The sequence below is a fragment of the Lolium perenne genome, chromosome 2 (genome assembly GCF_019359855.2).
Source record: "Lolium perenne isolate Kyuss_39 chromosome 2, Kyuss_2.0, whole genome shotgun sequence".
Classification (NCBI taxonomy): domain Eukaryota; kingdom Viridiplantae; phylum Streptophyta; class Magnoliopsida; order Poales; family Poaceae; genus Lolium; species Lolium perenne.
The window spans coordinates 67,345,106-67,350,040 of NC_067245.2; positions in this window are offsets into that span (position 1 = coordinate 67,345,106).

Consider the following 4,935-nt stretch of genomic DNA (forward strand, 5'->3'; position numbering starts at 1 on the left):
CTTTCCGTTTAGCTCTTGCGCCGTGGGGAACTTGAGACCTTCAGGAATCGTCAACTGTTTCTCCTTGAGCAGGAGGTCGAAGATTTGTTCAGTCTTGGTCACGTCAAAATCAAATCCCCTGGGCGGCCCTGGTGGCTTTACCCATTTGCAGGACACGGGGGTTCCTCCCCGAGTCCACTCAGCCTTGCTACTTCTTGGTCTCCCGCAGCACTTCACCTTCCTCTGTATCGACCATGACTACTGCACGCTTGAACTTGTCTTGGTACAGGTCTGGGTGGCGCTGTTCATATGCTGATAGTTTCTGAACCATGTGCGCCAGCGAGGGATAATCTGCTTGGGAGGCCATGTCCTTGAGCTGTGTTGCAAGGCCTGCTACTGCCAACTCGACTGCTTCCTTTTCAGTTATACGAACCGAATAACATCGGTTCCTAAGATTCCTGAAGCGCTGGATGTACTCTGTCACCGTTTCTGCGCGCTTCTGACGTAGTTGTGCTAGATCGGCAATGCTGGACTCGGAAGCTTCTGAATGGTATTGCGTATGGAACTGCTCTTCCAATTGCTTCCAAGACCGGATGGAGTTTGCTGGCAAAGAGGTGTACCATCCAAAAGCCGATCCCGTGAGGGACTGTGAAAAGAGCCTCACGCGTAGCTGATCCGACACTGAAGCCGGTCCTAGTTGCGCCAAATATCGGCCGACGTGCTCGATGGAGCTGGAGCCATCTGATCCACTGAATTTGGAGAAGTCAGGGAGCCGATATTTAGGTGGCAGCGGGATCATCTCGTACTCGTCGGGGTACGGCTTGGAATAGCCGATTGCCCTTCTTTTCGGCACCATGCCGAACTGGTCTCTCAGTATGGTACTGATCTGATCCGCTGTGCTGGCTGCAGGAGATGCACTCTGAAGATTCGCCGGGGTGGCGTACTTAGCCAGCCATGTTTGCTTTTCCAGCTCTGAGCCAACTGCAGGAGCTGGGCTCGGGAGTTTCGTCGGGGTGGCGTACTTAGTTAGCCACGTCTGCTTCTCAAGCTCTGTTGTTGACGTTCCTCCTGTTTGCGCCGGAGTCCCTGACGTTGTGGCCTGGTTTGAGAGTGGCCAGTTGCCACAATCTGGCACATACGTGCACGCGTATCCTTGAGGGATCTCCTTAGGCGCCTCAGCCAAGAACTGGTAGTCACTGGGGTCACCACCGATCTTGTAGACGACGAATGCCGGTGTAGCCGGCACTTCAGCTGGTGCTGCCAACGCATATGGCAGCGGTGGACGGGACTGGAGTGGCAACTCTCCTTGATGCGTCCCGAGAGCTGGTCCTGACGGCGAGTACTGGTGGCTCATGATCTCCTGGATCACGCGCAGAGCGAGACGCTCCAACACGTTGACCAAGTTTTCAGAGTGGCGGTGTAGCGAGTGAGCCACCAAGTAGTTGATCTCCTGCCGTAGGCCCCTGGTGCGTTCCTCCGACGGGGCAGAGAGATCTATCCCATCGAGTGCACCTTGTGGTGAGAATCCCTTCCATCTCGATGCCATGGGTACGGGTTCTGCGAAAAGAGCCGATGAGGTCGGCTTCGAGGGTGACCTTGATCTCGTCGTATTTCTTCTTGAGCTCGGCAGGTAACTCCTCGTAGGTGACTGGCGTGCCGTCCGCCGCCATCTCAGATGTAGATGGCGATGTGGTTGATGTAGACGATGGTCCCACCGGGCGTGCCAGAATGTGTTGACTGCCAAAACCCACCGGCGGGCAGCGGCCTGTCAACACAGTGTAGAGCCGGGAAGAGCCTAGAGCTGCGGCTGGCTGAGACCCCTCCGAGCGACGGCCCGCAATGCTCTTCTGGTCACACGCGGCGATGCGAAGTGCAAGGGCGTGCCACCTGACCTATACCTGGTCAGGAAGGTGATGGGGATGCCTCGCTTAGTTCCTGCATGGCATACACGTAAACATTAAATAAGAGCCTCGATCGGCTCTCAGGTTATCCTGTGAATCGGCTCAAAGAGCCGATCCACCCATGATTCGTACGGGGTGCACGAATACTTGGTGATCCTGCTTGATCAAGATAAAGCTAATGAGATCTACGACGATTTAGGGTTTTCACCGCATAATCGGATCATCCTACTCCAGGTTGGGCCTCGCGGCCACGCACGGTGCTCGTAAGCCGATCCTAAACAAGGCCAAAAAACCAACATGGCGTTGATCCTCGGAACATCCTGTTTAGGACTTGCGAACGCCACCCTACGTGCCGCTGGATCCTCCCCCCCTTTGTAAGGCCTAACTATTGCCAGCCCGCACCCGCGAACACCGCTCGCCGCCGAGCCGGAGTCGCCGCAACACCAGATCAGGGCCGCCGCCCTGAGATCCCGAGCCCACAGCGGAGCCAGGCCCGCCATCGACGCCGGATGAAGAACCGAGCGACCGCCCCAGCCACGGCGAACCTGGCGCGGTGCTCCTCCATATATACGCCGCGCGGGGAGCCAAGGGCCCAGATCCCCGCCACCCCCATCACCGGCGTCGCGAGCCAGGGCTGACGGTGCCTCAGGGAGCGACGAGGAGTGGGGACGGAGGGGGAAGGAGCGGTGGCAGCGGCTGTTTGGGTTTTGCCCCCCGGTCGCCTGGAGGAGGCGACGCGAGGTGGGGGGGGGGGGGGGGGGGGTTTCCGCCAGCCAAGGTCACACATCTTCCTTCACATATCAAACACGATGCTCATTACTTATAGACTTATAGTCATACTAACTACATTGTATTTGGTCAACAGCAACTCCGAAAAGACAACGACCGCTATTACCACAACTAAAGGTCGCCCAAGGAGACCAGATGGTGGTTCCATGACGACAAAGTATGAGGGGGCATTTATCGGCTCTTCCTTACTGTGAAATCTCTTCCAAGGGGAGACGAGATGAGATGATTTAGACTTAAATTCTAAGCTCCCTTCTTATTGTGCCAAAAAAATCTTTACATACCATGGTGGTTTGTACATGTGTGGAGTCGTGAATATTGTCATCTCTATCAAATGAGATATATAGAATAAGGAAAAGAGTGTAACCATTTTGTCAATGCACAGAAGTGCAAATTTTATCTATGTTTTGCTAAATAGCCCGTTATCTTATGATTTTGTCTGTGTGCTGACTGATGCCCTGTTTGGTATCTGTTTCCTTCAGAATTTTCCGAAATCAAATGAAATTTCAAGGCGAGTTACTGAAATTACTGATTGATGGCAGAGATTGCTGAAATCAAATGAAGTGTACAGAGGCGCCTCTCCTAAAGTAGTGCTGAAGTTGCTGATTGAAGTTATTATTTCAACCTTCTAGTGATTACTCTTTGAACCTTTTGGTGATGTGTGTTTGTATCATTTATGTTTTAAATCTGCTGATGGAGGCTTATGAAATTGAGTAATGCTATACTTTGGAGAAACTTGAAGCTAAATGCCTTCTATGGAAAAAAACAATCCATCACTTCCCATTCAGTAGACTGATACAAGTAAAACTTATGAAGGTTCTTGTAATCAATGCATTTGACTATTTTGCCCACTTCCTCACTTAAAATGAACTCCATTTGCCACTTGACCATTTACCGATTAATATGAAGAAAAACCATACAAGCAAGAAACAAAAACATAGTGGTTGACTTGCTCATTTAACATTATTTATAAACATAAGGCTCGAGCAGACCCGGATTTAAATTAATAAAGCCCAATGACAGCATCCAACTAAGCACGACACTGAACAAACACAGCAAGAGGATGGAGGGAGGCTCCATCAGTCCCGAAAATAAGAAACTAAAACAAGGAAGGGCACACATAGAGCCACGCCCCAAGTCAACACCTATGGCAGCACCTAGACTAGAGAAACAACATGAAAGATACATATAGGACTAGTCTCTGTCCCTGATGATCGCGTTGAGAGCTCGAATCTTGCCAATGACCATCCCACCACCTGGCGACCCTGACTCCTAGCCAGAAGCTTCCAGCAAGTACTGGTCATTTTGTAAAGTTCATCAGACGGCTGAACCGGAAACACGCCCTCAATTGTGAACTTATTTCTACGCTAACCAGAAAACCCTCCTAGTTTGGCATTTAACATTAAGGAACGTTGAAGTTTACCATTCACATAATGCATACAAGCGATCACAATTTCATCTAGAAGGACAAGCTAAATCTTCATCTGGATGTAAAACATTCAGAATTGAAAAACCTAGCACACAAGACCTCAATAATAGGTTTTCCAAGTTCTAGAAACACTCCACAATTGGATTCTGCGTCTAGGTGTCGACGTTCTCGGGTTGAGGGCGAAACTCGCAGCTGTAGGGAAATCATCCATGCTTACGGCCCAGGCTGTCATCAGCGGCGACTCAACCAAGCCCAAACGTAGCAGCTTTGCCCAGCCCTTCTCCGCTAGGCGCCCACATCCATCATCAGGGTGAGCGACCCCCTGTTGGTGATGCCAGCGCGGCGGATATTATCGTGAGGGTGTCTGTTTATAAATTTGTGGATTCATTAAGCCAGAAGATTGAAATAAAAGCTCATTTACTTACAACATCTGAAACTCCATGGAACACATGACCGCCGAGATCAGTAACATAGCAGATTTTTTCAAGAAGACAGCATAGCTCAAGCATTAGTTCTAAGCAAACCAATACCAACCACGAAAAACAAACACGTTGCAAATCACAAGGAACAAACACTCTGGGTGGAAATGAGGGGCGGCCGAACGAGCGCCTCGCCGCAGGCTGAGGCAGACCGTCGCAAAACATCTCTACTAAGATTGTTTAAGATCACTACAAAATAACTCGATCGGAAAGTGGCGAACCACCGATAATTTGCTTCCTCAAAACGAATGCCCCTTTCTCTCAAGATTTTTTTTTTAAGCTCGTCTCTTGAGATAATGAGATGTGCGGTCTAGACCCTCCCACTTGAATCAGCACCGCCCTCTCAAGTGCGAATTCCACC